The 10,216-nt window shown below is 40.5% G+C and overlaps 1 protein-coding gene across 1 annotated transcript in view; it reads right to left on the bottom strand.

Annotated features, from left to right (window-relative positions):
• LOC119408460 (protein diaphanous homolog 1) overlaps nt 1-10,216 on the bottom strand; it is a 133,947-nt gene that overhangs the window by 110,753 nt on the left and 12,978 nt on the right. The window lies entirely within an intron of this gene.

The raw sequence follows: 10,216 nt of genomic DNA, 5'->3' as shown, positions 1-10,216 counted from the left end.
TATATATATATAGATATATATATATATATGGATGTAGGTTAATTTAGTTATATATATATATATATAATTTTAAAGATGGACACTTGGGAGGCAAAGTAGAAACTGATATCTAAAGAATGAACAGATAATCCTGAGATTTGAGATCAAGAAACTGGTGGTGTAAAATATACTAAACTTAAACTTTAAATCCAGATTTGTGGCAAACGCGTACAAGATGATATTTTAAAACGAGCTCAAAAATATGTATGCAATTTGAAAATTCTATAAATGCTCCACTTTGTTTTGACAGGAAGAGCAAGTAAGTGTTGCTAAATTTTATTTTAGATGGTGAAATGTTCACTGTCACTTAGCTCTGCAGAAAAAGCTGGGAACTGCAGATACGTTCCCACAAGATTCAACAAATGTTTTACTTACAATGCACAAACTTCTTGCAAATAATAACCAAAGAAAAAATCTAATATAAGCCAACTTCCAAATGGGGAAAAACACATTTTAATGTTCCACTTCTCTTTTTCAGTACTGCAAAAATCTACAGTATTAAACTTTAAACTTTATCAACTTTATTGTCATTCAAAATTGTACAGTGCACTATGCAAAACTGAACACAATTGTGTTTAATGTCTCCACATCAGTGTAGGAATACATAATTTACATGCATTTCATAGACTTTGTTGTATAGAGCAGAAGATGCAATTCTGGGGGGATACAAGTCATGTACAAATGTTAACGAATGTTCCTATTTACACCTAGACATATAAGATGTATACACATATATACATATATTTACATATATGTATACAGGTACATACATACACAGCATCCATGAATGAGTGAATTCCCATATACTGCTTATTTTTTTGTATAGTATACAGAGTTATATCTGTGGCTGTGTATTGTGGTCACTTAGCACAAATCACTGCAACATATTTATAAAAGAAAAAGGTGCTATCAAATTAACATTTAGTCTACGGATATTAACTTTGTTATTCAATTTTAATGTATTCTCTTTATATATGGCAGAAGTTTGTTTATACGAGATGTCCCTTATGGAGTTTTGTGTCTCTATAATAACGGTCATCAATAAAGTCCAACAAAGATGCATGTTTGGAGGTCTAAGTGAGTTAAAGTTCAAATTAAGGTAAATGTTACAGTAAAGTGAAACGTTACGTAGCAAAGTTTAAGAACAAATCAAAACTCTAAAAGATAAAATAAAGTCATTATTAGTTCTCTCAAGTCATTGTTATTGTACTGTGTGAATGATTATAACTAAAAGATGAAACTGCTAAAAGATAACTACTCAGACAAGCTATTATTACCAATTTTACCATTTTCTCAAAAGTTACAACTTGTAAATATCTTTTTTGTTGCTACCTTGCAAAAGTCATGCATCATTTCAAACGATTGTTGAAAGTAGTGGTTTTTTAAAAACATTTAAAAGGTAAATGTTACATGAATTGTAATCCCAGATGATGCACATTTCACATCAGTGATTGTCTTTTTTGCTTCAGTGTCTACTGTCTGCTGGTCACGTTATGTGGACAACAGTCTGAAGTGGGAGGTCAGCAGATGGGGTGTAGTAGATGTGAATGAGGGAGAATCCAAGAAATGAGTGCAATAAGGACAATGACTGGGTGAAGAGTGGGGCGTTTCCACTTTCATAGCTGCCATTACATAACAGAACCCTTAAAATATTGTTCACATGCAGAAAGAAAACAGGAAAAATGAAAAAAATAAATAAATAAATCACACACACACACACACACACACACACACACACACACACACACACACACACACACACACACACACACACACACACACACACACAAGAAATGTGGTGTGTTGTTGCCCACAGAACGGAAATATACAACCGGCAGAGGGCACAGTGAATTCTGGGTAACTGCATGACAAACTGAAGACTAGTTAGAAAACTAATAAGGGCAAAAGACTGAAAATGTCCCCGGGTTTATCAAACTGTGAAACTCTGCTCAAGAAACCACACGTACAGTCAGTTAATGTGTACACTCAGAACCAAACTTAAAGGATGACAGGCAACAAACGTTCAACCAAAAGTAAATCAAGTGCTCCCTAAATCGCTGTCTCTAAAGTTGGACTAGACTTCATGTATGCTTGTCAAAACAAAAATTAAAACAGATAATTTATATTATCCATTATTTATTTATTTTTATACTCTTCTTCAAAATGCCTTTAATGATGTGCCTAATAAAAATACTCTCCAGTAAAAAAGGCCCAACTCCAGAATTCAGTTCAGATTAGGCACTAAACAATTTGAAGAGGTAACGGTTACATGAACAAGTACAAGATAAGTACATCTAAGCTAGAGTCAGGTCCTCTGGATGGATTCTTCTTTGTTGAAATGTTTCATCTTTTATCCATACGACTTCTTGCAACCAGGTTGCAGCACCATAGACTGAAGAAGTCCCCAGCGCCTCAGACTGAAGAAGTCATTTGGATAAAAAGATAAACACTAAATGGACTGTACTTATACAGTATAACACCTTTCTTTCTAATCAAGATACTCAAAAAACTTTAACACAATCTGTGCCCTCATTTACCCATCCACACAGCATTCTACTAGTTCTCTACAAAGCTAATCTGAATCTGTAGAAACTAATCAGTGCTTTAGATCACATTCATACACTGATGAAACACACATCAGAGGCAATGAGGGATTCAGTGGGCTGGGTGGTGGGGTGCACGTCGGTCTGCCCTGGTTGCTGCCTGGCGGGGCCTGGGTGTCCTGGCTCTGTCGGGGCTCTGCCGGGGGGTGGTATGGCCTCGGGGCTTGGGGCTCGGTGTCCATGGCCGGATCTACTTGGGGGGGGCATGGGTCGCCGGCCGGACCTGTGGGCTCATCGCTGCAGCTTCCTGGAGGCTCTGCATTGTGGTGGCTGGGGTCACCCGGTTCTTTCCTCTGCTCCTCTCTGGGGGGGTGCGGTTCTCCCTGTTGAGAGACTCCTGGGGCTCCGGGCCTGTGGGCCGCTGTGTGTCTGTGGCTCCGGTCCTCCCTATGTTGCCATTGTGTCCTGGGGGACGGGTCTGTGGGCCCCCGCGTCCACTATTGGGCATTCTTTTGGAGAAATCTGGTGGTGGCAGGCGTGCTTGCGCGGGTGTTTGGATTCAGGTGCTGTGACAGATGCACGCTAGGTTGGGTAGTGGTGGAAGCTAGATGATTCCTTGTGCAATGTCGAATGTTTCATGGTGATATTGTGGGTGGCATTGTGCTGTGCATGTTGTTTTGTCGTGGTGGTCTCTCGTCTTATCTATTTCTCTTTTATTATTTAATTATTCTTCTTTCTTCTCTCTTTAAAAAAAAAAAAAAAAATGAGGGATTCAGTGCCTTGCCCAGGGACACTTCAACATGTGACTGTTGGTGGAATCAAACCTCCATCTCTCCCAATGGCGGACAACTGCTCTAGCCACTCAGCCACAGCTGCCCCAAAAGATGAAACGTTTCAACAAAGAAGAATCACACCAGAGGACCTGACTAAACCTTGTTAGATTTAGCTACCTGAATTACTGAGCCTGCATCAGAACATAAAAGTAATGTACATGTAGCTTTGGCAAATAATTATTTCAAATCATACAGTAGAATAGCAGATGGGAAACTCAAAGTAAGGACAAACCGCTAACTGAAGGACGTGCTGTAGCAGCATTTAGTTGTCGTGGTGTCTTCTGTCCACTATGACAACTGTCATTCAAGCTGAATCTATTTGATTCCAGCAGCCAAATAAACACTTGTTGTATCCATAGTTGGACTTCCTCCTCATTCTAATGAACTGCCATACATACGCTCATATTCTGTGTAAACACTGAAACAAACTCCTAACCTATAAAAGTTCACTTTAATCTCACATAAACTGCAATTTGGTCCATTTTATCTTCTGTGAAGAAAGCTTCTGTTTCCAGTCTTTACAATAAACAAAGAAACAAAGGAAGGAAAAAAAAAGAGAAAGAAAGACAAATGTCATTTGCCAGGTTTTTATTTTGTTTTATTTTATTATTTAATGACCTCCTCAATAAGTTTTATGAAATTGGATTGCTGGGGGTCTTGGTAATAAAATTAATCAATAAAAAAAAAGGTTATTAATAACTGTGAAACCCAACCCATCATCCATCCATCCATTACATTTTACCCACTTCTTCCTTCTTGGGTCACTGATGCCCATATCCAGCAGTCACTGTGCGAGAGGCGGGGGACACCCTGGACTGGTTGCAAGTCCATCACAGGGCCGAAACCTAACCTACTACAACCATATTGGCATTTTCTTATGTTTTTGTATTTATTTTACCTTTATTTAACCAGCCAAATCCCATTGAGGTCACATCTCTATTTGTAAGGAAGCCTGGGTCTGAAGGAAGCCTAAATGTGCATGTTTTGAACTGTGTGAGGAAACCGAAGTACACTTAGAAAACCCACGCAAACACAAGGACAGCATGCTAACTCCACACAGTAAGACCTTCTTGCTGTGAAGCAACAGTGCTGCCCAATTTATTTAGGATCCATTTGTTTCAATACAAAAAGCAGTGTAGTTGTAGTCTAATATCATAGTATTGCCCTTTAATTATGGTGAAAATTTGAGATTTTGTAAATGTTGACTGTAAAGGACTAAAACTGGGTGGCTCAGCACAACAATCCAAAAGAAAAGCTGTGGAGAAACAGTACAGTTTATGTGTGCTGTGACAATGTCAGGCACACTGAGTTATTATGCTTACAAAGTTACCATGACTACATGCTATCTATGCAAGGAGAAGCAGTCTTTAGGCACACCCAGATACTTACAGTAGTGCCTTGCTAAAGTATTCACCGCCCTTTGCTTTTTACACATTTTGTTACATTATGTATTTTAGATGGCCATTTCTAAGATCCCTTAAAATGTTATCATTTTCAGGATGGTCCAAACTGTAATAGATAACAAAATTATGAAAACATTAGAAATGAGAGCATTTAGCTCATTACTTGTATTTTAACTTTGATTTAAATTAGGAGTGATGATTGATCATTTTAGACTTTATGCAATGATCTTTGTCTTAAAAAGGTTGTGCTTTTTATACAATCTTTGATTTGGTGCCTGTTAGAATTATTTTGCAAAGTTGATGTGTAGATGTGGATTAACTTGGAGGTACTTTAAGTTCAATTTTCATTATCAACACTCTTGCTCTAATTGCTGAAAACACCCCCCCCCCCCCATCCCCTCCAGTAGTATTCTGTCATTTCTTACATCTATCCTGATGTTGTAATACAAGGCTATTCACCTAACTTGTTCAGGAGGCCACAATTATTGAAAACTAACAGCTTTGGGTCCAGTCATCTTGCAATTATTGTTATTACGTAAATTTAATTTATGATTTAAAATCCAGTTTTAATTTAAACAAACAGATTGGCAGAAGAACGGAGTTGTAAATCCCCATCATAAATCATATAAAGATCTCTTTCCTCAAAAACACTTTTTTTTTTACATATCTGTTAAGATTTTTGCAACATTTCTCTCTTGATTTTATTTTTATATAAAATCTAGTTTTATTTAAATTGAACTCATTGGTGGGCCAGACTGAACTTACTCGTGACCCAGATGTGATCCCAAAGCCAGCAGTTCAGTTGCAGTGATTTCAAAATGCTGAGCATCCTGAAGATAATTTGTTTAATGAACCCACACTAGATCTCAGTTAACCACTCAACACCCTAAGGTTGCCATCCTAAGGTTGAGCAGTACCACAGTGATGGAGTATCTGAAAATAGCAACTCAAAATATTTGTGCGCAACCTGTTTTACTTAAAGTCTAAAATAACTATTTTTCAGTCTCAGAACTTTGGTATATGACATAAGCGGTCAATCACAAGAAATTTTCACAATTCATTTATTATTATCTCAACCTTTCACAATACTGTAGTGCATCAGACTAGTTGAAGAGAAAAACAAAGATGCACAAGGTAAAACCCAGAGAGAATCATAGTTAGGTGGACTCTTTCAATAAAATGTACTGCAGTGGATGCAGGGGGTCACATTATGGAAGAATGAACAGCTGCAGAGCTAACTATTTATCAGACAGCCTTTCACTACAGAGACAATGATTCCCCTCTGACAGAAACTGACCAAGGCCTAGTCTCCCTCAGTGTGCTCTACAAGACCACCTTCAGAGTAAGTCTTCAGAACTGCAGGGAAGATTTCATGCCTGCTGTGTCCCCTGCTCAGGCCTGATGAGGTCAACCTGCTGGTAGTTTTCACTCATTTATGCACACAGCCAAAACGCCTTTACTTCAAATTCAACTTCTTTCCAAATCACCCAGGAAACCACAACATACCAATTTCAATTTTTGCATGGAAATCAGACTCTTTCTTAAGGAAGGCTGAATGTGTCATTAAATCCATTTGACAAAACTGCTGCATAATGGGACTTTTGAGTTTTGTTACAGGATAATAACATCTGAAATTCTTAAACAGATCTAGTTAATAGAAGACAATGATTCAAAGGACGGACACATTGAATACTCTTGTGTTTTCAGACTTAAATAATCTGAACATATTTCAGACTTTTTAGGGTTGAAAATTGAGAATATTAAATTTAAGAATTTAATTGACTGTTAAAGCTGTATTTAGAAACACTATGCTCAGTGAAGCAATAGCAGTAAAAAAAAAAATATATATATATATATATATTTTTTATTATTATTTTTTTTAAATCAATGAATTATAAGTCCCTATACAATCAGTGCAAGAGTTTGGTTCGCATACCTGGTAGTAAAGGCGCCCACATATCCAGGTGTACTGTGTGTATTCCGTGAGCTGCACAGACACTGAACGCAATGTCTACAGATGGTTGAGACTTCATACTTGAGCGTACACCCTGACGGGCTGCACCCCAGCACTGCAGGCAAGGGGTGTTTACCTTCAGGACAAATTGAGGTTGGAGACTGGTCATTTGCTGACATGCATACTGGACTGATTGACAGGTCGCAAAAAAAAAAAAAAAAAGAGCTGCCGGCGGCCCTGGGTAGAGGCAGATGGCAGCCGAGGAGCAGCAGCAGCAGTGATCTGTGTTTATACTGCATGTTGTTAATAAAAAGTTCTAAATTTTTTTTTTTTTTTTTTTTTTTTTAAATACAGGGAGCACTGGCTCTGATGCCCACACATCAGACCAGCTCACCAGGAAATCTCCAGACCCTCCTGTAACCACGCTGGGCCTGATTTTAATTCTCTCATGACAAATTCCATATTTTTCTCACAATTTCAGTCATGGCATCAACAGACGAGGAGGAAGAGATTGCTTGCCTCTTGGCAAAAAAACAAAAGAAAAGGCCATTAAACCAGACCAGGGAAGAAGAAGAAGTGGAATTTAATACAGTGATGTCACTTACAAAACAGTCCATTGCCAGGCAGTTTACTGTGCGACACAGAGTACACGTACATAAAAATTGATCTTTAACGTGACTTGCGGACGTCCACTTCGAGTCTGCGTTGAGTCTAATCCGGTACACGCAGACCTCTGCGGAGTGAAGTACGCCCGAGTATGTGAGAGCCATAAGTCGGGCCCCTTGAGGGTGAGAGTTTGTCTCTGCCAGGGCTGCCCGTTGTCACCAATTCTATTCATAACTTTTATGGACAGAATTTCTTGGTGCAGCAAGAGGGCGGAGGGATTCCGGTTCGGTGGCCTCAGGATTCCATCTCTGCTCTTTGCAAATGATGCGGTCCTGTTGGCATCATTGTGCCATCTCAGCTCTCACTGGTGCAGTTTGAAGCAGAGTGTGAAGCAGCTGGGATGAGAATCAGCACCTCCAAATCTGAGGCCATGGTTCTCTGTCAGAAAAGGGTAGATTGCTCTCTTCGGGCTGAGGGTGAAGCTCTACCTCAAGTGGAAGAGCTCATGTATCTTGGGGTTCACGAGTGAGGGAAGAATGGAGCGTGAGAATGACAGACAGATTGGTGCATCGTCTGAAGTATTGCGGACTCTGTGCCAGTCCGGTGTGGTGAAGATGGAGTTGAGCCTTAAGGCAAAGCTCTCCGTTTACTGGTCAGTCTACGCTCCTACCCTCACCTATGACCACAAACATTGGGTAGTGACATGAGATTGCAGATACAGGCGGTTGAAATGAGGTTCCTCCACAGAGTAGCTGGACTGCCCCTTAAGAGATAAGGTGAGAAGTTGTCAGGGAGACAGAAAAGTGGGTGAAGAATTTATCTGACAGACAGCTCACCCAGCCGGAGACAGAGATTCTTGCCAGGGGACTGAACTTTGCGGTTGCACCAAGTAGAATTCCTCTGGTGGAGATGATCACAGCTACTGAGTCAGCCAACCGCAACAACAAAATTAAAGAGGCTGAAGCAGAAAAGCTCAGAATCAAAGTTTCAGCCTGCCTCAGCAATGCCAAACCACCACCTTCCAACATCAGTAGAGAGGAGAGGGACGCACTCACCACTCTTAGCAAGGACAAAAACATCATAATTCTCCCAGCAGACAAAGGAAGGTGCACAGTGATTTTGAACCAGAAAGACTATCATGAGAAAGTTATAACACTCCTTAGTGACTTAAACACGTATGAACCTCTGAAAAGAGATCCAGGAAGTGGTTACAAGAAGAAATTGATAGATTGCCTGAAAATTTTGGAGCAGGACAAGGCTATTGACCGTTTTCTGTACCACAGACTGTACCCAGGGGAGGCCACACCTAGTCTGTATGGTTTACCTAAAATCCACAAACAAGGTGTACCTTTAAGACCAATTGTTAGCATGATTAACTCTGTCACTTACAATGTTTCCAAATATCTGGCGTCTGCACTCATCCCTTTAGTTGGCAGCTCAGAACACCACATACAGAACACCATGGACTTTGTGGATAAGGTGAGGGATGTCATCATGGAGACTGATGAAACAATGGTCTCTTTTGATGTCACATCACTCTTTACGTGCATTCCTGTTGATGATGCAGTAGAGGTGGTCAGTTTAAAATTAAAATCAGACACCACTCTGAGCAGCAGGACCACACTTTCCACAGAACAACTGTGTCAACTCTTGAAACTGTGCCTGCAGTCAACCTACTTCACATATGGGGAGCAATATTATAGGCAGAAACATGGGTGTGCTATGGGGTCTCCAGTTTCTCCTATTGTTGCCAACCTGTACATGGAGGAGGTAGAAAAGAGAGCCATGACGTCCTTTTCAGGGACACCACCAAGTCATTGGTTCAGGTATGTTGACGACACCTGGGTTAAAATTAAATCTCAGGAAGTCCAACATTTTACTGACCACGTCAACTCTGTGGATAAATACATCAAGTCCACACGAGAAGATGAAAAAAATGGCAAGTTGGCTTTCTTGGACTGTGAGGCCTCAGTCTCTGATAGAGGACATTTGCAAACTGAGGTGTACCGCAAACCCACCCACACAGACCAGTATTTGCAGTTTGACACCCATCACTCTTTGGAGCACAAGTTAGGAGTCATCAGGACTCTGTATCACAGAGCAGACAGCGTCCCCACTAGCTCAGGAGCCAGGCAGAAGGAGAAATCCCACACAAGACAGGCTCTAGAGCAATGTGGATATCCTAACTGGGCCTTCCTAAAAGCAGAGAAGAAACCCAAACCGGACTCCAGTCAGCCAACAGGTGAAAAGGAGGAACCCAGACCCAGACCAGTGGTCATTCCATATGTTGAGGGAGTATCAGAGAAACTGAGACGTTTATTTTCTAAACATAACGTCCCAGTGGCTTTTAAACCCCAAAATACATTACGGCAAAGACTGGTTCATCCCAAAGATCCAGTCCCCCAGCACAAACAGAGTAATCTTGTGTATGCTGTTCAGTGTCAGGAGGGCTGTGATCAGTCTTACATCGGGGAAACTAAACAGCCACTGGCCAAAAGGATGGCCCAGCACAGAAGATCAACATCATCAGGCCAGGACTCTGCGGTCTACACTCATCTCCAGGCCAGCGGTCACTCTTTCAGGGATGAAGATGTGCACATCCTGGATAGAGAGGAACGATGGTTTGAGAGGAGTAAAGGAGGCCATCTTTGTGAAAAGAAATCGTCCATCGTTAAACAGGGGTGGAGGCCTACATGTTCAATTGTCCCCCTCTTACAATGTTGTGATTGCTAGTATCACTCAGCCCTCTGTGAATAGTAAACAGCCATCAGTGTGCTAATGATCCATTGTTATGCTGATGGTCCTTCTTGAGCATGTGATCAGCTGGTTTTGGTTGTC

Source organism: Nematolebias whitei, chromosome 4 (genome assembly GCF_014905685.2).
Source record: "Nematolebias whitei isolate Nwh7 chromosome 4, NemWhi1, whole genome shotgun sequence".
In the NCBI taxonomy this organism is placed as follows: domain Eukaryota; kingdom Metazoa; phylum Chordata; class Actinopteri; order Cyprinodontiformes; family Rivulidae; genus Nematolebias; species Nematolebias whitei.
This window is presented reverse-complemented; position numbering and strand designations above follow the sequence as displayed.